At 40.5% G+C, this 25,241-nt stretch overlaps 1 protein-coding gene across 6 annotated transcripts in view; it reads right to left on the reverse strand.

Annotated features, from left to right (window-relative positions):
• The window catches only part of NCOA1 (nuclear receptor coactivator 1), a 227,458-nt gene that overhangs the window by 163,262 nt on the left and 38,955 nt on the right, over window positions 1–25,241 (reverse strand). For all 6 annotated transcript variants that reach the window (XM_056128705.1, XM_056128714.1, XM_056128695.1 and 3 more), the window contains exon 2: window positions 18,601–18,733. The gene's annotated coding sequence lies outside the window, so the exon portion shown is untranslated. The remainder of the gene's footprint in view (window positions 1–18,600; window positions 18,734–25,241) is intronic.

Below are 25,241 nucleotides of genomic sequence, written 5' to 3' on the forward strand. Positions count from 1 at the left end.
TCATATGAAGTTCCAATCTATTTTCAATCTAGATTATTTTTATTTACTCCTCTCTGGTTTTGCTGGGGACTCCTGGACCATCCTGAAAGTGCTCAGAGAACCATCTGAGCTGGAAATCAAAGCAGGGCCTCCAAACGTGGGTGCTCTCTCCCCGGATATAGTTTAAACTGATCTCTCCTTGCCTCAACTTAACCTCTACACCAATGCCAAACTATATCCCTTGAACTGAATAACTCTTTCAAGGTCAACTTCTGCTAAAACACCATCAGGAACTCCCCATACTACAAAATAAAGTTCCACTTAATCCGATTTACAAGTACACTCAGAACCTGCCTTTACTGTGGACTCACCCTCGACCTGACCTTCCAGTCAGTTCTGACTATCAGGCCTTTCCTCGGACTGACTACCTTTCCAGAGTGACTTTCTACTGGATCCCAGGAGAATAATATCCTGCGTGTGTGTGCCAGAGTGTTGCTAGGGATCAGCTCCATGGCTCACACAATCAAGGACTTTACAGCTGAGCTACATCCCAATCCTTACTGAACTTTCAAACTTTAAATTGTTGTAGGCTCTATGGTAAGACAACAATAGTTTTTACTAACTTTCCTTTAAGGAAACAATTTTTGATTATTCTTTTAGCAAATTATTTATAACAAGCAATATAAAATAAATTATTAGGGGCCTGCTATAGTGGTGGTTGGGAAAACTGAAAATTATGGAGGTGGGAAGGTACAATGGTGGTGGGATTGGTGTTTGAATACTGAATGTCTGTAACAAATATCATGAACAACTTTGTAAAAAAAAAGTAAATAAATAAAATGACAAATTTTTTTTAAGTTTTTTTAAAAATAGGGGCCACACCTGATAGTGCTCAGATGAATGCTAAAGTACCAGATGTTCATCGGGGAACACTTGGAGATGCCAGGGATGTGTTGATGGGGGCTGAACTTAAGACCTTACATGTACTAACCATGTACTCTATCACTTGAGCGATATCCCTAACTCTCCAAAAATTATCAGCATTGCTCCCCATCTTCTTTACTCTTTAAGAGACATGTAAAGTAAAATGCAAAGGCCCTCCCGTTGTTCGTCGATTTGCTCGAGTGGGCCCAGTAACGTCTCCATTGGAGACTTTGTTGTTACTGTGTCTGGCATATCGAATACGTCACGGGAAGCTTGCCAGGCCCTGCCGTGCAGGCGAGATACTCTCGGTAGCTTGCCGGGCTCTCCGAGAGGGGCGGAGGAATCGAACTCGGGTCGGCCATGTTGGCTGCGTGCAAGGCAGACGCCCTACCGCTGTGCTATCGCTTAAGAGACATAAGGAGTTGTAAATGGATATATTTCAACAAACATTATTCCACTGATTGGTTCAGTTCAATATCAGTAAATTGTTTAGCAAATGCTTTTATTCATATATGGAGAGCCGGCAAGCTACCGAGAGTATCTCGCCCACACGGCAAAGCCTGGCAAGCTCCCCGTGACATATTCAATATGCCACACAGTAACAAGTCTCACAATGTTACTGGGCCAGCTCGAGCAAATCGATGAACAACGGGAGGACCGTGACCGTGACCGTATGGAATAAAAATATTAAATAAACTGGGGGAAAAAAACAATAAAACCTTTAGACTTATTGAAAACCAGGTTGGTTACTAGGGTGAGGGACTTTTATGGGGCTAGGTACATGGCTCAGTGGTGCAATACCTGCCTTGTATGTATGACACTCAATCCCCACCACCACAAAAAAACAAAAAGAATACATTAGAGGGGTCATTTTTGGTGACAGAACACCACCAGAATAGCATTGGAATTTTGCTTTTTTGGGGGGGGGTCACACCTGGCAATGCAAGGGGTTACTCCTTGCTCTGCACTCAGGAGTTACTCCTGGCAGTGCCCAGGGGACCATACGGGATGCTGGGAATTGAACCCAGGTCGGCCGTGTGCAAGGCAAACGCCCTACCCGCTGTGCTATCTCTCCAGCCCCTAGCATTGGAATTTTGAAGGTGGGTGAGTACAGAGAATCTAATACACATATAAAGAAGTAAATTGTACTCTAAATTTCTTTTCATAAAAATAATAAAATAGGGGACTGAGAGATAGTAAAACAGGTACGGTGCTTGCCTTGTACACAGCAGTCTCAATCCCTGACATCACATATGGCCCCCAGAGTACCAAACCAGAAGCAGTCCTGAGTATCACAGGGTGTAGCCCCCAAAATAAACCAAAAAAATAATAATAAAATAATAAAGTAATAGGTTGATTTCTATAAACTATACCCTGAATTTCTACAATGTTATAAGCTTGTGATAAATCAACACAAAGACTAAAAATAAAATAATAGTAATTACTGAGCACCTACTATAAGTTGAGCTATGCCGGAAACAAAGAGATAGCATCCAAGGGCTAAATATTGTACTTGTCTTGTATGCAACTTGAATTCAATCTCTGGTACCAAATATGGTCCCCTAAGTCCCACGTATAGTGCTCCCTGAGCAGAGAGTCAAGAGTAAGCCCTGTGCACAGCTGGTTGTGGCCTGCCTAATCGTCCATAATACAGCATCTGTGTTGTCACAATGCTTACACTGATATGTAATAATTATGAAATATTTGGGTATAATAAATTATTGATATCGGATTTCCTATCCTTGGACAATTAGGCTGCCTTCAGTATTTACTCAAAGCAAGTAATATTACTGTTCACGTAACTTAAAATTTTTATTCCTCGAATTACTTATTAAGGATTAATTCTCAAGTAGGATTGGTAAATGACAAAAGACATATTCATAGTTTTTAAGGTATATTACTGTAACACCATCCAAATGACCTGCATCAATTTCAAAAGGTCATTCGCTATTGTCTTAATTACGTATGAGGTTGACCTTTTTTTCCCCTTACTTTTGTTTGTTCTGTGTTCTCTTATGATCAACTGGGAAAGCCCCTTTTAACTAAGTATTTACTGGAAATTTAGTGTCACAAATATTTTTATACTTTTAGAGTACTAAGGGCCATGTCTGTAACTGTTTTTCATTTGTTATTTTCTTCTCAACTTTGCTTTCTTCATAAAAATTAAATTTTCATCATTTTAGATTACTATTCTTTCATAGTTTCTGTTATAGCTAGTCAATATATAAAAGTCAGTTCCTGCTCTAATTTTTCTGCTACCTGATCATGAAAATTATTAAATAATCTTATCACTTCACTTATGCTTATATATGCTAAATTCTTTGTTTCCAAAAATTAGAGTTTTAGTTGTCTGAAAGCAAAGTATCAGAATAGTAGGAATCAGAAAAGAGTGAGGTGTAATAACGTGTCTGCTTGCTCTTGTGTGAAACTTTGGCAAATACCTTCCCATGGAAAGTATCGCTATCCAACTATCACCCGCGCTGTCTAGGTAAATTTTCATTTGAAATTTAAGGTAAATCTGAAAATGCTATGGTCTAAAAATAGATGACAAAATGATCAGTTGGGAAACATCAGTGTGACCAATTTACATGTTACTAAGTACTATTGACCAGGTTCCAAGTATCAATGTTAGAAGTTTCCAGCTGACTCAAAAAGTAAGTTACTTAATTCACAGTTTATCTGAAACTATGAGTTCAGCCAAAAAAGAACAGCTAAATTCCAAACATTTCTCATTTGATTCAAAACCGTACTGACAATCGTAATATATAGAAACCAAAAAAGCAAGTGCAGGTGAGGAAATTCAGACTGTCAGTATGTGAGAAAAAGGTTAGATCAAATTTTCTATCTTGATTCCAAAGAAAGTGGCACAGAAACTATATCAATAAATTTATGCATTTATCAGCTTCTTAAAAAAATTTGTTTAAATTTTGGGACCAAACCCAGCTGTGCTCATGGCTTACTCCTGGCTCTGTGTCCAGCAATCACTCCTGGTATGCTCGAGGAATAAGACAGGATGCTGGGGATCAAACCTGGATAGGCCATGTGCCAGGCAAGCACCCTGTCCACTGTACTATTGCTTTGGCCCCTGAACAAAGATTTTAAATATAAATGTAATATTCATTTTTTTCTCAAAAATAAATCAATTATATGTATCTTTGTAGTCTTCAAATTCAGAAAGCAACATGATACCAACATATCTGTTAACACCTGTTCAGTTATTTACTCACTTTTTATTTTTTATTTTTTTGCTTTTTGGGTGACACCTGGCGATGCACGGGGGTTACTCCTGGCTATGCACTCAGGAGTTACTCCTGGTGGTGCTCAGGGGACCATATGTGATGCTGGGAATCAAACCCAGGTCGGCCGCGTGCAAGGCAAATGCCCTACCCGCTGTGTTATCTCTCCAGCCCCCTATTTACTCACTTTTAAGTCCAAGAAAGCAAGAACAGGGATATAAGAAAACTAGAATAAGTCCATAAAGATCAAACCTTTCCCAAACCTTAAGGCTATGACATGTGATGTAGAAAAATACATGATGAAAATACAACCCAGGTGAAAAATGACACTCAGTTAAGACAGGCAGTAAATAACATAAAAGACCTAATAAAATTAAAAGATAATACCAAATAAAAAATAGAGAAAAATATATATGAATGGAACTTAATTTAGTAAAAAGTAAAAGTATTAAGAACTTGTTCAAAGTATGTGGTTCTTCCTGGGAATATATCCCAGAGAGGCAAAAATGTATAGTCGAAGTGACATCTGCACTTGTTTGTTCATTGCAGCACTCTTTACAATAGCCAGAATCTGGAAAAAACCTGAGTGCCCAAGAACAGATGACTGGTTAAAGAAACTTTGATACATCTACACAATGGAGTACTATGTAGCTCTTAGAAAAGATGAAGTCATGAAATTTACATACAAGTGGTACAACATGGAAAGTATCATGCTAAGCGAAATGAGTCAGAAAGAGGGATAGAAATAGAAAGATTGTATTCATCTGGGGGACATAAAGTAACAAAATATGAGATTAATACCCAAGAATAGCTGAGATCAGCACCAGGAGGATTACTCCATAGCTTAGAGGCCAGCCAGCCGGGCATTCTAGGGGAAAGGGCAGCTCAGATAGAGAAGGGAGCACCAAATAAAGGGTGTTTGGAGGATCCTCCCAGGAGGGGAGATGCATGTTGAAAGTAGACTATGGACTGAACATGTTTGCCACTCAATGCCTCTTTTGCAGACCACAACACCCCAAAGGAGAGAGAGAGCAAAAGGATTGCCCTGCCACAGAGGCAGGGGGGGATGGGGGGATAGGGGTGGGGGGGATATTATCCATGGTGGTGGAAAATGGGCACTGGTGGAGGGATGGGTATTTGATCATTGTATAATCGAAACCCAAGCACAAAAAAACTGTAAATCTACAACTGTACCTCATGGTGTTTCACTAATAAAAATTAAAAAAAAAAAGTATGTGGTTCTGGATCTAAATTCAGAATAATGAGGTTCTTGACCAACTACTCTACCACTGCAACAGGCTCCAGAGAGTGAAAAATGAGAGAGGATGCAGTAGGCAAAACCATCTGCCGGTTTATTATTTTTAAAAGATTTGGACCACAGTCAATTTGGAGCTCCTCAGCCTCAGTTATAGGTAAGCCTAGAGGAAAAAAAAAAACAGCCACATATTTCTTAGAGAAATTTCTTGGAAAAAATTCCTTAAACTGTCTTCTACAATTTCTGGTGTACTCAGATTTTCTTCTTCCTTTTGTTTTTGTTTTTGGGTCAACCTAGAGGTGCACAAAGCTGGTTTTTTGTTTTGGGGACCATACACAGAGCCAGAGATCAAACAAGGGTCTGCGGCATGAAAGGCAAGCACCTTACCTGCCATACTACTTGTCCAACCCCAAGATTTTCTTCTGAAAACATTGAATGCTTCATAATTCATTTGAAACAAATTCAAAGAAACACAGTTAATAAGGCTTTTACAATTGTAAAATCTTCTATGTCCTTTGTCCCTTTAACTTTTATTTTTCTATTTCTATTGTTTTCTATTTCTATTCCTAGGTGGGCTGGAGCGATAGCACAGCGGGTAGGGCGTTCGCCTTACAAGCGGCCAACATGGCCGACCCGAGTTCAATTCCTCCGCCCCTCTCGGAGAGCCCGGAAAGCTACCGAGAGTATTCATATGCCAGACACAGTAACAACAAAGTCTCCAAAGGAGACATTACTGGGCCCGCTCGAGCAAATCGACGATCAACGAGAGGGCCTTTACCTTACCTTACCTTATTTTTACACTTTATCGATATTTATTTTTTAGTTAAGGTTGATAAAATCGGAGTTGGAATGATAGCCCAGTGGGTAAGGCGTTTGCCTGGGTTGGATTCCCAGCATCCCATATGGTCCCCCCAAGCACCAGTAGGGGTGATTTCTAAGTGCAGGGCCAGGAGTAACCCCTGTGCATCGCTGGGTGTGACCCAAAAAGCAAAAAAAAAAAAGTTGATAAAATCACAAAATAGTTGAATGCTTTGAAAGTCATTCTATTATCGAATACCATTTTCAAAACCAATAAACCATCCCCTCTTCTCCAAATTAATGACCACTTCCCTTCACCAATGTCCCCGTTTTCTTCCTGTCTTCCTCCACGCCAGGCACATTTCCCTTTCCCGTTTTAAAAAGCATTCCATTCCCTCACCTATACCCCGCAGTCTCACCCAGCAGCAAGCTCTCTACAGAAGACCAGTTCTCATGCTCTTTGTTTCTACTGCCTTTGGGCAACGGCTGTTCCCACTACGGTTTTTTAACATCCCTCATATGAGAGAGATCATTCTGTGTTCTTCTCCCTCTGACTGACTTCACTCAACATAATACTCTCCAGATCCATCCATGTAGTAACTGATCGCATGACTTCATCTTTTCTTGTGGCTGAGAGGTATTCCATTGAGTAGATGCACCATAGTATCTTTATCCTGTATCTGTTCTTGGGCATTTGGGTTGTTTCTTGATTTGGGCTATTGTGAATAGTGCTGCAACGAATAGAGGAGGCCAGATGTCTTTTCTGCATTGTGCTTTTGGGACTCTGTGGTATATTCCAAGGAGTGGAATTGCTGGGCCATAAGGGAACTCAATTCCTAGTGTTTTGAGGAATATGCATATTGTTTTCCAAACAAAAAGTCTGGGCCAGCTGACATGCCCACCAACAGTGAACGAAGGTCCCCTTTTCTTCATATATTCACCAACTCTGGTTGCTCTTCTTGATGTGTGCCAGTCTCCGAGATACGAGGTGGTATCTCATTACTGTTTTGATTTGCATTTCCCTGACGATTAGAGATGGGGAGCATTTTTTTCATGAGTCCTTTGGAATTTGTATTTCTTTGTTGAGGGAGTTTCTCTTCATCATTTCTCAGCATCTTTTTGATGGGGTTGGATTTTGTTTTTCCTTATAAAAGTTCTACTTGTGCTTTATGTAACTTGGATATTAACTATCACATGAGTGGTAGGTAGTTGGGGGGCTGTCTTTGCATTTTAGTCATTGTTTCCTTTGAGGTGAAGAAGCTTCTTAATTTAATGTAGTTTTCATTTGTTTATCTTTGCTTCCACTTGCTTGGCCATGATATTGCATCCTTAAAGATGCCTCTAGCTTCAGTGTCACGGAAACTTCTGCCGATGTTTTCCTCTATGTACAATTTATGGATTCAGGTCGGTCTGATATCACGATCACGATCACCATCATCCTGTTGTTCGTCGATTGCCTCGAGAGGCACCAGTAATGTCTCCTTCGTCCTAGTCCTGAGTTTTTAAAGTGCCATATTCAAGGCTCTTTCAGGGCTAGGAGAATGAGACCCATCACTGTTACTGGTATTTGGCATATTGGGTACGCCACAGGGAGTTTGCCAGACTCTGCCGCGTGGGCAGGTTACATTCGGCAGCCTGCCAGGTTGTCCAAAAGTAAGAATGAGATAATAAGATATCACGCGGTCGCGAATGCGGCTGAGCGCTTCTGGGAGCTGGCTTTTATAGTCTCTGGGTCTTGGCCATTGATGGGATTCCATGGCGCTGGGGGTAAATTGGTGGGTGACCCCTGCCTACTGGAAGATGGAGGATCTGGGTGGAAGATGCTCAGCCCCAATCCAAGCAGGCTTGGAGATCTCAGCCCCGGGACCCGCATGCCTTTGTTCCTCTGCCGGTACCTTCATGCGTGTGGAGAGTGGTCTCAGCATGGTTGTGGCTGGTTCTGGAGGTCTTCGGCTGCCGGAGCTCTGCTCAGGGCAGGGAGGGAAACTCAACCCGCTCCCCTGCAAAGGGCCCCGGCGAGGACAGCAAGGCATGGGGGGCAGGAGACTCTGCGCTGTTCTCTTCCGGGAGCTGGGTTTTGTAGTCTCTGGGTCTTGGCCATTGATGGGATCACACGGCGCCAGGGAGTCAGTTGGCGGGTGTGATATTAAGGTCTTTAATCCATTTTGATTTGACTTTTGTGTGTGGTATTGGAAAGAGATCTGGGTTCATGTTTTTTGCATATGTTTGACCAGTTTTCCCAGAACCACTTATGGAAGAGGCTTTCCTTGTTCCATTTTGTATTTTTTGCTTCTTTATCAAGGATTAACTGTCTTATATTTTTTGCTAAAGATCAGTTTAATAAATCCAGCTTGATTCAGTTTCTGAATCAAACTTAAGGTTTCACCCCAAAATGAAACATGCATAATTTTGGTCCATTTGTCCCTTCAAATAAGCCTTACTGAGACTTAGTTCCTTATATGACTGAAACATGGTAAATATTAACTATTATAGTCTTGTTTTCCTCATATCAGCTTTCTTTACTCCTACAGTTCTCCTTTTCTCTTGTTCCATACTCTAACTGATATTAGTCTCCTAAGCATATCTTTAGAATAGGGCCACAGAGACAGTATAGTAGGTAAGGAGTTTTCCTTGTACACAGCTGACCTGGATTTAAACTCAGGCATCCAATATGGTCCTCTGAGCACTGCCAGGAGTGATTCCTGAGTGCAGAGCTGGGAGTAAGCCCTAAGCACTGCTGGGTGTGGTTTAAAAAACCAAAAATAAAAAATTTTAGAAAGAATATCTTCAGAACAATAAATGTCTCAATGCTTTTTATTAACTAATAAAAGTGTTAATTTGAGCACCTCAACTGTGCTTGCTTATTTTTGCACATTACTTTTATGTTTCCATAACAACCAGGTATAATTTGGAAAGTATTTCATCTCACCTCCCAAAATGTTCACAATTCGGTAAGTATGTTCCTGTATTTTATTACATACACATTCATTTTATTCTCCAAAACATATTTTAGCCAGGGACCAGACTGACAGTACAGAGTGCAGGGTGCTTGCCTTGCAAGCGTCTAACCCAGGTTCAATCTCTGGCACCACAAATGGTCACCAGAGCCCTGCCTGGTGCGATCCCTGAATGCAGAGTCAGAGTAAACCCTGAGCACCACCTGGTTTGCCCCCAAAACAAATGCATATAATACCAACAATCCCAGATAAGCATAACCTCTTTAATAAAGTCAAGCAACTGGCTATTCAGATTCAGTAGCTACACTGTAGCACAGTAGCACTGTCCTGTTGCTCATAGATTTGCTCAAGCAGGCACCAGTAATGTCTCCATTGTGAGACTTTGTTGTTACTGTGTTTGGCATATCGAATATGTCATGGGGAACTTGCCAGGCTCTGCTGTGTGGGCGGGAGACTCCCAGGTAGCTTGCTGGGCTCTCCAAGAGGGGCGGAGGAATCAAACCCAGGTCGGCTGGCCCCGTGCAAGGCAAATGCCCTACCCGCTGTGTTGTCACTCTGGCCCATAGGCAATCGTACACACTTAATAATCAGTAGCTATATCATCAATTATTTTAACTATCATTTGGGAATGGAACTCTTGTGCCTCTCCAGTTCTTAGTTTATTAATCCTTTAATCATCATTTCAAAAATAAAATTAGGAGCTGGAGAGATCTGATGATACCGGGGACAAGTTACCTGCCTTGTGTAGGGCAAACCCCAGTTTGGGTCTAGGATACACATATGGTTCCCAGAGGGATGGCCAGGAGTGACCCCTAGGCATACAGCCAAAGGACTCCATAAAGGCACTGCTGGGTGTCCTCCCACCCAACACTCATAAAATTAAAGACATATGGGAGGTTGTTTCAGTTACTGTTATACAAGGTAACAGGTGTGCTTGGGTTGGTGGAAGATGGGGAAACAGAAAAACAGCACTTTTCACTAGCTCCACCAGTTCTTCCGACGGGCTCCCTTCCATAACCTCAGGAAAAAGCTGTCTGTAATTATGACTCATCTCTTTCTCTTGGGGGTGAAACAAAAATTTTCTTATTACTAAAGTCTTTACGTCTCCTTTCATGAAGCTTAGGTCTCTTACTATGGCATAGTGTACTTTGAACTGGCCAATGACTTTTAAAAACCTGAGGAGCTGGGAAGAGTCACAAGAAGTCCACAAATGCGTGCTGTCATTCTGGGCCGAGACAGAAGCAAAGAGAAGCACAGAGGTGGAATGCAGGGCCTGAAAGTCAGGGACGTGGGTGTAAAAGTGTTCTGAAGGAAGGGGCAGGAAGGGGCAAGAGGCTGAGGGCAGACTTCTGACTTCTGAGCAGTTGTTATTTCAAAGCCTTCATATGCTACAAAATTTGCTTCTTTTGAAATAGTACGTAGTTTTCTTGAATACAAAAGAATCGCCTTTTTGTTAAAGAATTTTGAAAATACAGAAGATCTCATGAGATAAAAGTACCGTGGCCCTATTACATACAGAGGTAACTTTGGTAGTATTTTTATGCATTTTCTCCCAGCAATTCAGTGAGCCTGTATTGTTTGTTTGTTTGTTTGTTTGTGGGCCACACCCAGTGGTGCTCAGGACTTATTCTTAGCTCTGTGCTCAGTGATCACTCCTGGCGGTGCTCAAGGGATCATATGGGATGCCAGGGATCGAACCTGGGTCAGGTGCGTGCAAGACAAGTAAGTGCCTTACCATATGTGCTATATCCCTCTGGCCCCAGTCCGTGAGTCTGTATTTTATAAATATGTTTGATTCTACTATAAAGAACATTTTCATAGGGTTGAGGAGGTGGAAAGACTGGCATTAAAAGATCCCTCGATCCAATCCCCAGCACCACGCAGTCCCAAAAGCACAGATTTCCTCCACCAGGAGTAACCCTTGAGCACCATCAGGTGCAACCCCAAATCAAAACCAACAAACTTTTTTATTTATTTATTTATTTATTTAGCTTTTTAGGTCACACCTGGCAAGGCACAGGGGTTATTCCTGGCTCTGCACTCGTGAATTACTCCTGGCGATGCCCAGGGAACCATATGGGGTGCTGGGAATTGAACCCAGGTCAGCCGCGTGCAAGGCAAACGCCCTAACTGCTGTGCTATAGCTCCAGCCCCCAAACAAACTTTTTTTCTTAGTAATTCCCACCCACTCATTAATAGGCAGGCAAGCAACTGCTCTGTAATCTTTCTCAAATTTGAGACTATCATTTTTTAAGTTTCTCATGAAAGACACAGATTATTCACTAAACCACGGTAACACATTATCAACAGTTTTCCCGACCTGCCTCAAATCCAGGACTTCCAAAAGTAACTAAACTATACTGCCTCTCCCCCATTTTAAAAATTAAACAAAAAAAGGAACTTAAAATCATGAAGTGGTTGTCTCTTAAACCAAAAGACACATTTATAAGATACATATTATGTGCTGTACAGTGTACTAAGTATTTGGCCTAATTTTATCTTCTGGAGCGATAGCACAGCGGGTAGGGCGTCTGCCTTGCACGCAGCCAACATGGCCGACCCGAGTTCGATTCCTCCGCCCCTCTCGGAGAGCCCGGCAAGCTACCGAGAGTATTCGATATGCCAAACACAGTAACAACAAAGTCTCCAATGGAGACGTTACTGGGCCCGCTCGAGCAAATCGACGATCAACGGGAGGGCCTTTACCTTTACCTTTTTATCTTCTGAAAGTTATCATTTTATCATCAGCTAGGATGCAGCTATGTAGCGGGTATGGAGGCTGGAGGCAAAAAGGAGCGATTTTACCCAAGAGTCACAAAGAAACTCAGTAAATAAGACCAATACAATTAACAAGCAACTGAAAATAAAATAGAGGCTGCAGAAAGAGTACAGGAGGTCAAGGCATTTGCCTTGCATGTGATTGACCTGGCTTCAAATCCTAGGTCAACTACATATGGTCCCTGGGCACTGTCAGGGATCTAGCCTGTGCACAGAGCCAAGAAACCCTGAACACCAGATGACGTGGCCCCCAAACCAAAATAAAATGAAGTGAAACTTGAATAGACAGCTAGATAAAACACTAGATGCTATTATAATACACTATTTTCCTTTGGCTTCTGGCTACACACTGTTAATTTTCAGTCTCTTACTGCGTTCCTTATATTCAACTGGTCTCCAGACTCCTTAAATATTAAGATAACCTTACAAATTCGGGACTGCCTTTAAAAGTGTGTGCTAAAAAAATTTGTAAGTCTACAACTGTCCCTCATGGTGTTTCACTAATAAAACTTAAAAAAAAAAAAAGTGTGTGCTTAGCCAGCACACTGAAAGAAGTAAAATAAGGATTCAAGAAAAACGAAAAGTTACACAGAAAGACTAGAGCAGCCTAGACTGCACCGTATGGATACCTAGATTCAAATCCCAGCACTACCACATACCTGCTAGGTAACCTTGGACAATAGTCAATATCTGTCTCACTGAAACTTTTACTCGGGCCTAATGGGTTAATAAGTTTAAGTGTTTGATCAGAATCTTGTCAGAATAAGTACTCTCTGTAAAAACTGTATTTATAAGCAGTCTGATTTTCTGTACTAGGAAAACCAGCAGACACAAAAAATTCAAGAATTTAAGGGCCAGAGAGATAGGACAGAACAGGTGCTTGCAGCTGACCTGAGTTCAATCTCCAGCAACCCATATTGTACCCCAACCCACCAGGAGTGATTCCTCAGTGCACAGTCAGGAGTAAGCCCTGAGCACTGCAAAACAAAACAAAACAAAACAAAATCATCTTTGTTTTGCTACAACCCCTTTAGTGTCTGATAACTTCCTTAGAAGATATTCCCACAGTCTGCAGTCCACTTTAACCAAAAGCTACTTTTCAAATTCAACTGTTTTTTCCTATTCTTTATTTTATGGGGGTGGGAGCACACCCAGCTTTAGGGGTTATTCCTGGCTCTGTGCTGAAGGGTCACTCCTGATTGTGATGTAGGAGACTAGATATGGTACCAGTATTCAAACCGGGGTTGACCATTGCAGGGCAAGAGCTTAAACTCTTCTTTGGACTCTCTTATTCTTCATTTCTACTAAACCAAACTGCTATAACTGTCATTCCCTTTTTTCTTATCTGTCCATCCTCAATAATAATTTTCTTCATCGTTTTTTATTTTCGTGGTTACACCTGGCAATAGTCAGCATTCACTCCTGCTTCTGAGCTTGGGGTTACTCCCAGAAGTGGTCAGGGACCATGTGTCTTCAAGCCTGAGTGCTTGGGGAACCAAAAGATGCTGGGTCCTAGGACTCCCACATGTAAAGCATGCAGGCATTCAGCATCTTGTCTTTCAGGCTATTTTCATTCTCTTTTTCTTTTTTTTTCTTTTTTGCTTTTGGGCTACACCTGCCTAGGTCTTGCTCCTAGCTCGGCAATCAGGAATTACTCCTGGCAGTGCTCCAGGGACCATATGGGATGCCAAGGATCAAACCCGGTTCAGCAGGCTGCATGCAAGGCAAGCGCACAATCTATTGTATTATCACTCTTGTCCCCTGTTGTAACTCTTAACCATGAATCGGCTTTGTAATACACCACAGAAATTGATGGACCACTTGGGCATTTTTGCTTTGTTTTCTGAGATTAAGGGAAACTAATTCCTCATGTATTCTCTGCTGACATTTTGGCTCTGAAAAATATTTCTTTATATACTATCTAAAAATCTCGATACGGCATCTTAAGATGCACAATTTTAAAAAATCACTATTTTTCTTTGATAAATGAATAGAACACCAACTATGGGATGATAAATTATGAGATTAATTTGTGCTATACTATAATCCAGGCCTTCTATAAACCTTCATACTATATCTTTAATATTAAAATTTATGACACTAGCCGCCTAGGGTTCAGTAGTAGAACACTTGCCTCATACGTTTGAGATTTTGGGCTTGATTTCTGGCACCACAAAAACAACAAAATCATGATACTACGCATATGAAACTCTAAATTCTGACTTTATGAAATACTAAGTATATTTTTCAAATTATTTCCTCTTAAACTCATAGAAACAGAATTATTAGTCATACGTGTACATTTATCTTTTTATCTTTTTCTTTTTCGGCCTTTGGGCCATACCCAGGACTTATCCTGGCTCAGGGATCATTCCTGGTGGTGTCTGGAGGAGCACATACAGCACGGGGGACTGAAAGTCAGACGCATGCAAGGCAACTGTCTTACCCACTGTACTCTATCTTCAGCCTCAACATTTATCTTCTTTATAACTAAAACCTAATCAAGAAGCTATATAGTTAGCAGACATTTTCGGAAAATCAGAATGTTGATTTGTTGATAATTTCTCTGTGAAACTGAAAGAACATGACTTTACACGGCCAAACATTACTTATATCCAAAATTTTTGCGATGTGAACTTAATCACAATCAGAATTCACATTACTGCTTAGTATTTTTTTCTCTCTAAAAAATGGCATATGAAATTAATATCCTAGAGCAGTCTCTTTTATTCTCAGGCCTTTCCTTTAACTAAGACTTGAACAGAAAAACTACTGCAACTTTTTCAGGTAGCAATGGCTCAGAGAAAGCACCATCCACCACCACCAACAAAACCAAAGGAACAACAAAGTCTTCTGCAGTGATGTGGATTTTTCAATGATAAACAGTAACACATCAACACTTAGTGCTGGTATGTCCTCTGCACATCAATGCTTTCATCCAACTGAAAAACAAAATATCTGCTAGCGTGCACACATGACAGTAATTGCTTTTCCAGATGGCATGCCTTTGATAAGGGATTTTTGCCAAAAGCTCATTTTACTTTCACTCCAAGCATAATATTTGTCATTAACTTTGAAACTGGTTTTACAAGCTTCTCAACAGTGGTGTGAGTTGACCTGGTTTGGGTTTTTTTTTTTTGTCATAGTGGGAGCGGGTGCTATGACAAGGATAATTTTAAGTACTGTGGACTCTATCCTCAGCAACATTATTAATTTTACACTGGAAACATTATTTTACAAACTTTTATATGCTTCATTTTTATGTCTAAACATTATAATTACTATAGAAAAGGCAACTAAGATATTAATTCAACCTCCCTATTTGAAAATGGCAAATGTTAACAAGTAATACATTTCTGTAGAAACTTGCAAAAGATTGTGGAGATAAGAAATTACCAATTCTTAATTTAAGAAACCTAAGTTTGCAACATGGCACTTTCTTTACAAACGAACCATAAGTAGTTAAGAACAACTCCCAAATATCAACAAATGCAATTGATCAGAATTTCCTACTGCCTAAACCTAAGTTCTGCTGAGATTTTGAATATAGGATTTAATTATATTACTTAAGAAGGAATTATAAATTGTTATCATTTTGAGTACTTTAAATAGATTTTAGATGAAGTGACTTAGCCTCCCTAGCCCCAGAGTAAACACTGAGTGAGAGATGTCTTTAGTTCATTCATCAAGAAATTATACAGAACACATATAAAAAAAAGAAGCACAATCAATAAAAAAAATTGTTTTAAATGTACAAAAATTTATGTACTCCAAATATCTAGAATCATTTTTTAAAATGATCATTTACACCTAGTGTTATTAAATAAAAGGAAGAAAAATATAGTTCCTTGAAAATAAGGAATATACATTTACAGTTTCATAAGCCAGTGCTATCTTAATTTAAAAAGAGAAATTATTCTAATATACAAATTATCTATTTATGTGCTTTTGGGCCAGCCACACAGTGAGGGGCTACTCCCGGCTCTGTGCTCAGGGGTCACTCATTGGGCACTTGGGAAACGATGTGATGCTCAGTACAGCAGCAAAGCACAAAGAAAGCCTGTGCTCAGCCCCACTGAACTATTTGGCTACCCCCAAACTATACATTTGATAATCATTACAATTTGGTTCAAAATGACAAAAAAAAAATAGAAAGTATAATACATCTGCTAACTACCAGAGAAGTTTTAAAGTTTGTCTTCAAAATAACCATATTCTTTTTCATCTGCTCTTTGATGCACAGTAACTTTCTTTTGGGAAAACTGCTCAATTATACTATTCCTTTCTAGGAAGTAATTCATGTATTTTAATTGGGGTGTTCCTATTTTCTAATGTAATGGATTCTTATTTTAAAATTTATTGCTTTATAAGTCTCTCTTCCAAAACAGAACAAAATTAATAGTCCTACTAATAAGTGACATACTTTTGTAAGATTTTCCTTTAGTTTATAAGATTTAGAAATATCAATGATAAAACACATTCCTTGCATGCATAAGACATGGATTTGACCCCCAACACCACCAAAACAATAAACAAAAAACAATGTAATATATCCGTAGTGAACCAACCCACTTTGATTTGCTTCCTAAAATAATTCTTTTCCATACTTTCTGCCGGCTAGAGCAATAGCACAGCAGTAGGGCGTTTGCCTTGCACACAGCCAACATGGCCGACCGGAGTTCGATTCCTCCGCCCCTCTCAGAGAGCCCAGCAAGCTACCGAGAGTATCTCGCCCACACGGCAGAGCCTGGCAAGCTCCCCGTGATGTATTCGATATGCCAAACTCAGTAACAACAAAGTCTCCAATGGAGACGTTACTGGGCCCGCTCGAGCAAATCGATGATCAACGGGAGGGCCTTTACCCTACCTTTACCTTACTTTCTGCCTATTTGGAAAAATATAGCTAAAAGGAAAAAAGTACTTCTAAATAAATACCTAAAGTCTACCCTGTTTAGAACTTACATGTATTTTAGAAATATAAAAAAGAAATATAGAAAGCACTGCTTGTTTCTGTTGATACAGTGTTTGACTGTCTTCAACTGTCTTAAGGAGTCTTTAATATTTATTTTTTCTTTTTGGGTCACACCTGGCGATGCACAGGGGTAACTCCTGGCTTTGCACTCAGGAATTACTCCTGGCAGTGCTCATATGGGATGCTGGGAATCGAACCTGGGTCGGCAGCATGCAAGGCAAATACCCTACCTGCTTTACTCCTGCTCCAGCTCCTTAGAGAGTCTTGAAAACCGGGATCCACTCCAATTTGGACTTGTCACCTGATTCTTTAATTACATTCCTTGTGACACTAACTCATCATCAGGACAATCTATAGATAACAAGAGTAACAATTCCTGGTGATCCTTGATAAATTTAGGAGAAGAGGACCGAAAGGCTTCCAAATGAAAATAAAGAAAAATCACTAAGGTCTATTTTACCATGAGGCTGGTATCTAGTACTGAACTCTATTGGTCATTTCAGGGGGGTCATTAAAAATATAAATCTATATATTTTTTCTATTGCCAGCTTTATTGGCAGACTGTTGATGGTTGTAGCCCCTGGACCCCTAAGCACTACCTGGGAGACCCCATCCCCAATTTCCATAAAAGTGTAAAGCACTCATGATGACTAAACAACAGAAAAAATAATGATGCCTATGCTCATTTGCTATTGACTTAACGTGTCTTTGTTTCTGGTTATGTTAAATTTTACATAGATTGTAAAAAACTATTTTCCTATATTCATCAACTAAAGACATAGGCAGTTGTACACTTCTTTAAATTACAATATGTTACATATACAATGAAAAACTCAAACACCTGAAAATACACACACACACACATATATATACATATAATTGCACCGGTATTTAATTCAATTCTTCTAACAAATAATTTACTGAGTCTTAATCTGCACTCAGTGTATTGTAAGTTATATGTTCTTCTAATTGCAAGGATTACCTCCCTTTAAAATTTGGATCCAGGGGCTGGAGCAATAGCACAGCGGGTAGGGCATTTGCCTTGCATGCAGCCGACCTGGGTTCAATTCCCAGCACCCCATATGGTCCCCCAAGCACCGCGAGGAGTGATTCCTGAGTGCAGAGCCAGGAGTAACCCCTGAGCATCAGCTGGGTGTGACCCAAAAAGAAAAAAAAATTTGGATCCATTCTCAGTTTTTATAGGGTGTGGGTTAGAGGGGATAAACTCTTTTCGACCTAACCATTTCTGGGGTCAACAGGGCATTGTTTGTCTTGCATGTGCCTGATCCAGATTTGATTCCCAGCACCCCATCTGGTATACCCTGGGCTCACCAGGAGCAATTCCAGAGCACAGAGCCAGGAGTAAGCCCTGAGCACCAGTGGTGCTCAAACCCAAAAAGTACAAAACAAAAGGGACTGGAGCTATAGCACAGCAGGTACAGTGTTTGCTTTTCACACAGCTAACCCAGGTTCGATCCCCAGAATCCCATATGGTCCCCCAAGCACAGCCAGAAGTAATTCCTGACTGCAGAGCCAGGAATAACCCCTGTGCATCGCCGGGTGTGACCCTGACGAAAAAAATTTAAAAATAGAAAAATAAAAGCTAACTATTCTAACACAAAAAATTAAATTTACAAAACTGTATATAGAAACTAACATTATGACTATCAAAGACTCCAATAAAAATTGCACCACAAATACCTTAGAATAAGAAGAAATTTGAAATGTCGGTGACTTCATTTGGAAGCAAGATTCTTAGTGCATGATCTTGTCTGATGGTCTTTGATTTTATCACCAGAAAGTTCCAGTTACATTTCCATTAGTATGGATAGATCTAAAGTAGGAGAAAAAGACATTTAGTCTTGAAACATAGATTTTAAGATACCATAACCATTACTATTTTCCTCTAAGCAAAGATTCTTACACAGACTTTGAGTTTAGCACGCAGTTTGAGTTCAAATGGACAGTAAGAAGAAATAGGATTGCCAGCAAAAGATACCTCCAGGGTAAAGATGCACCCAATTCAGCGACTACATTCATAAATGCATCACATGCAGTGGAATATTACAAACTGAATTCTACTAAGTAATGATAAGTAATTCTGTATATTCCCATCCTACCTCAAGGTTAACTCAATACAGTTGGTACCTTACAGACATCAGAAAATTCTTAAATCTGAGCCCAGTGTTAAGCAGTGTGAATATTTGTAAATCAGAGAATCAGGTGAATTCAGCAATCTTTCTAGTGAATTAATTCCATCCCACAGGTTCTACCGTGTGACCCTTGAGATTTACTAAAGACAAAACATTCTAGCCAACCACTCTTTCCTGCTTCCTATTGGTCAAAAATTTCTACCCATATTGTTCTCCTATCTTGTCATCCGGCCCAAGTTCTCCGCCCCCGCCCCAATTGCTGCCCTTCTTCCCAATTTTCTCAGAATTTCTGGAAATTATTTTTATATATGTATAAATCATTTCTATATCCTCAACTTTATCACTGAACATTCCATTCATTCAATGGGCTAAATCTGACTCTTTGAAAGAACCTTCTAGAATGAAGATGAAGGCAACAGAGATCAACTCTGTCCACTGTGCCATTTCCAGACTCTGACCCATGAGCAATCCCCTTCCTTCCCCCAGGCTCATATCATCTGGCGGCCCTACTCTTCTCTCTGTCATTCAATATCCCATCCAATTAGTTCTCCTGTCCCTCTCCTTCCCCTCTCCTCTCTTTTCCTTCCTTTCTTCTTCTTCTTTCCTTTCCTTCTTCGTGCCAGGGAATCCATGACCTCAAATACATGAGGCATATACTCTACCACTTGGGCTATGTTCCCAAGTCCTCACCCTCAAATTTCAAATCCTGGGTCAACTCAATCAGCCTCCACAAGAAAATGACACAACTACATGCACCACACACACACACACACACACACACACACACACACTGCTTTATTAAGGTTTTTAAAGTTACACATGGAATTCTATTCAGTACCATTCTAAATGTAGTCAGTGCCTTCCCCCATGACTCACTCTGCCTTTCTTTTCGAACTTTCCCTGCCTTTGTTAACTCTTCCTCTTCACTGAAGACTTAATGTACTGTCCCTCTCAAATCACTTTTATACTCTATGAGCCTATCTGAAATCTATCAACCACTAAGTAGTCATAAACTCTGTTTGGGTTTTTTTTTTTTTTGGAAGGGGGTGGCTCAGGACTTACTCCTGGCCCTGTACCCAGGGACCACTTCTGGGGCATGAGGTGTTGGGAGATCATACACAATGTGAGGGATCAAGCCCGAGCCAGCGGCATGCGAGGCATGCACCCACCCTTTGTACTATCCCTCCAGTCCAAATAGTCCCAAATTCTGAAAGCAGGATAGTTCTTAGCACAAGAGACTTCACATTCTGAAAGCTGACCACTTCATTTGTTTCAATGGACCTGCAAAAATGAAAGAACACTGGTCCAAGAGTCAAGAAAGCCATGTAAGTCAAGAAATATTCCATTCTACTAGTGGGATCAGGAAAGGCTTCGTGAAGGAAGAAGCCCCTCAGGTTGAATTCTAAGTGATGGTCAAGGGCAGAGAAAGCCAGAGAAAGCATTACAGTAGGATCAGGATACAGGACAGTTCGAAACAGCCTAACTCTAAGTTGTTCCACTTTCATTTAGAATGCAGGAAGTGACAAAAATTTCATTCTCATCCTAATGAAAAAAAAAAAAGAAAAGACATCTATAAAAGTAAAGCTTCTCATGAGCTAAATTAAATTAGAATAAATAACTGAAAGATAAACAATCACCAGAAGGTAGAAATTCAACAACATACTTCCAATTACCCACAGGATCAAAGAGCAAGGAAACCGGAAATATTTTAATTGAATGAAAAGCAAAACAGAACATTTCAAAATTTGTAAGCTACACTGAAACTGTTCTTAGAAACTTATATTATTAAGTACAGTAGGAAACAAGAAAAGTCTTGGCTTAATAACCAAAGTTTTTGCTTTAAGGAAGTAAAAAACAAAGAGCAAATTAACCACAAAGTAGTTAGAAGAGGAAGGAATTGAAAACAAAACAAAAAAACAACAGAGAAAATATGAAACTGAAATCTTGTCTCTGAAAAGAACTTCTCGCCAGAGTAATAAAGAGCGAAGCCATAAATTATCTGTGTTAGGAATAAAAGGATGAACGTCAACGTCAGTTCTTAGAGAAAGGAGAGAGTAGTATGAGCTCTATGAAAATCATTTCTAAAACTGTAATATAACATACCAACTTCCTGAAAGTTTGAAAATAAATTACCAAATTCACTCAAGAAGTCAGAAAACAAGAGTAGCTCTTGATGTGTTGATCATTTAATTCACAGTTTTTAATTTTCTCATGACAAATGTTTCGAGGTAATTTTTTTTTCTTTTTGGGGTCACACCCGGCGATGCACAGGGGTTACTCCTGGCTCTGCGCTCAGGAATTACCCCTGGTGGTGCTCAGGGGACCATATGGGATGCTGGGTTGCAAGGCAAACGCCCTACCCACTGTGCTATTGCTCCAGCCCCACCAGGTAATTTTTTAAAACATCTAAGAATTCATACCAATATTTGCAGATTCTTTTTTTTTTTTTTCGCTTTTTGAATCACACCTAGCGATGCACAGGGGTTACTCCTGGTTCTGCACTCAGGAATTCCCCTGGCAGTGCTCAGGGGACCATATGGGATGCTGGGAATTGAACCCGGGTCGGCCTCCTGCAAGGCAAAAACCCTACCCGCTGTGCTACTGCTCCAGCCCCTATTTGCACAGATTCTTTGGAAATGAATGGGAAAATACTTCAGAATTCATTTTATAAGGATATCATTTTTACTAACAAAACACATATCAGAACAAGCTTAAGAAAAGTAAACTGAGGCCAGGAAGATAGCTCAAAGGGCTGAGCACACGCTTTGCATGTAGGAGCCCTGGTTTCATTCCCCACCACATGGTCCCTGGAGCACCAAGCCAAGAATAATCAGTCCCAAGCACTACTAGGTATGGGACCAACCCCTCTCCCCACAAAAAGTAAACTACAGACTAATCAGTTTCGTGACTATACATATGAGTTATCTTTTTAAAATAAAATATAACTAGTTTGCTATTGGTTTATAATTATAAATCTCAAGGCTTCATAACTCTAGACAGACAAAATTTCTCATAAAAATTATTAGATTATTAAAATTATTATTTAAAAAATTAATCCAGCTGAGGAGATAATATAGGGGTAAGTTGCTTGACTTGCATGCAGCAGACCCAGATTCAATTCCTGGCACTCCACATGGTCCCTAACCACAGGGTGTGGCCCCAAAACAAAAACATACAAACAGAAAAACAAAAACAACAACAACAAACAATCCTGGCCTTCCAATTTCCATTATACCATTACAAAGTTGGTTCAACTTTCTTGACTTAGTCTATGACCATCCATGTTATTTGAGGCCTTGGGGAAGTTGAATACCATCTGAGCAGTTGAATACTGCTTAAAATATTTAACATACAAGATCATCGACACTTTAGTCTACCAGCATTCTGTCAGGATTTGCCTTCTTGAGTAAGACTTCTTGAAGCAGCTACTAGTGACTACTAGGGAAGAAAGGGTAAAAGCATTCAGTTCAGTCCATAGATTTGAGTTTATCAGATGACAACAGATGACAACGAAAACACAAATAAAGAATTGCTCTTCATCAAAAGGGAATGCCCTGCCACAGAGATGGGGGGGGATGGGATTGGGGTGGTGGGAGGGATACTGGGATCATCAGTGGCACTGGTGGAGAGATGGGTACTTGATCACTGTATGACTGAAATGTAAGCACAAATATTTTTAAGTCTGTAACTGTACCTCATGATGATTCATTAAAAATTAATTTAAAAAGAACTGCTCTTCTTGTGGATATATTAAGTAATTTGATTAGTCTAAAAAACCAACTTTAAAAGTTATCTCAATGTCAAAAGCAGGGCAAAAGTTCCAAGCCAAGCCTGCATTTTGGGGAGTTTACAAAGAAAAAAGGGAGTTCTGAGAACTTGTTTTGGTAATGAGTTACTCCCTTCCACTATCCTAGAGAAAAAGATTTAATAAAACTCAACCTGGCGGTCCAGGGGTCCAGAGAGATAGAACAACAATCAGGGCATTTGCCTTGCGCTCACCCAATCCCCAGAACCATATATGATTACCCCTAGCACAGCCAAGAGTGATTCCTGAGTGCAGCGCCAGGACCAAGCCCTGAGCCTGCCAGGTGTGGCCCAAAACTAAAAAAATAAATAAATAACTCATCAATCCATGGCAATCACTCCATAAAGTCTTGTTTTTTAACACTATAAGATTTCTGTAAGGTTGCTTTTTGTTACAAAGCATTAGCATTAGAAATTTCCACAAGACTTTGGCCATACAGCTATTAACCACTTCTAAAAGATATCTGGGTGGGCAGAGAGATAGTACAGTGGGTAAGGTGCTTGCCTTGCACAGGACCCGGATCTGATTCCTGGAACCCCATATGGTTCCTCGTCTGCCACAGTGATCCCTGAGCACAGAGCCAGAAGTCAGTCTTAAGCACAACTGGGTGTGGTCCAAAAAACAAAAAACGAAAAGGACAAGGTCCCCTCCCTCAAAAAAAAGGGGGTGAAAAAGTAGTGAAAACATCAGAATAAAGCATATTAGAATTCTATTCCCTACGTTATTTCATGTGGTCCTCATAAAAATGAAGTATTGAAGAAGGAGGCATAATTATCCTGTGGTAGGATTGTTTTAGGCCACTCCTGGCAATGCCAAGCTACTGCAGGTGAAGCCCCTGGGACGGAAAGCGCTACCAGGGATGGAACCCCAGCTTCTTGAATGAAAAACATGAGCTCACTCTGCTCAACTCTCTCCATTATCTCTGCTCTACTGTGTTTTGTCAATTCAATTACCAATCCAAGAACACATTACTAATAAATGGCAAAACCCAAGTCGTTTTGCCCTGAAAGGCTATGACTTATTTTGCTACATCAATTTCTCTCTGTTCTTAGTTTAAAATGACAGGATGCCCTGGTTTCATAGCTGATTATGGAAGAAGGGATAATGGGAAAGAGATAGGAAGAAGGGAGAGAGAGAGGAAAGGGGAAGAAAAGAGAGAGATTTTACTTACAACCTACCATGACCAAAGTTGTTAATGGTAGCAAAGTATGGGAAATCCTCATTTAGAAAGAGAAAATGACGGGAAGATAGCTCAGTGGCTAGTGCATGCTTTGATGTGGGTGGCCCTTGCTTCAATTCCCCACACCAATGGTCCAGGCACTGAGCACTGTGGGATATGGCCCCAAATAAACAAGAGATAGAGAAAACTAATTGCTAACTTGGACTGAATCCTACCTTCTTTAACTGTGTGTCTTGACCCCATACCCCTTAGGGGTCACATATCTGAACGTGGGGGGAATGTATGAGAAACACGGCAACACTATGTTTCTGAGTGCACAACACTAAAACCAGTAATGTTTTGGGTTATGGTCACCCATATTGCATTTCTTGGGCTAAAGAGTTTTGGGGGGAGAGTTTAAGAAGCCCTGGTCTCACTGTCACTGTCCTCCCGTTGTTTATCGATTTGCTCGAGCGGACCCAGTAACATCTCCATTGTGGGACTTCTTGTTACTGTGTTTGGCATATTGAACACTCTCAGGTATTCAATACTCTCGGTAGCTTGCCAGGCTCTCCGAAAGGGGCGGAGGAATTGAACCCAGGGGTTGGCTGCATGCAAGGCAAACGCTCTACCACTGTGCTATCGCTCCAGCCCTTTTCTTTCAGCGACAGCCATCAGTAAGCCAAGATGGGCGCGTACAAGTACATCCAGGAGTTCTGGAAGAAGAAGCAGTCGGATGTGATGTGATTCCTCCTGCAGGTGCGCTGCTGGCAGTACCGCCAGCTCTCGGCGCTGCACCGGGTCCCCCACCCCACCCGGCCGGCCGGATAAGGCGCGCAGGCTAGGCTACAAGGCCAAGCAAGGCTGGTCTCACTAACACTGATAAATCAGATCCCTCCTAATCTATGAAGATGAGCATCATAAACTATATAGGAGGTATTTAGTAGCAGGTTTAAAAAATTTAAAGTTATAGAATATCTAGAAGGATTTCCAAGGTTGGTGGGGGGCGGGGGGATGGATAGTTGAACTGGGAAAACTAGGCTGGGAAAAAGAAGTATATGAAAAGGACATTCTAATCAAACATAAATAACTGCTATATCAAAATGGATAGAGATTTGTTCCATGCAACTTCAGAAAATAGAACTACAATCAGTACACAGTTTAGACCCAAAAATCATTTTGACTAAAGATAATCAAGCAGGAGAGATAGATTAACAAACCCTTA

The sequence above is a fragment of the Sorex fumeus genome, unplaced genomic scaffold (assembly GCF_029834395.1).
Source record: "Sorex fumeus unplaced genomic scaffold, SorFum_2.1 ptg000006l, whole genome shotgun sequence".
Lineage (NCBI taxonomy): Eukaryota > Metazoa > Chordata > Mammalia > Eulipotyphla > Soricidae > Sorex > Sorex fumeus.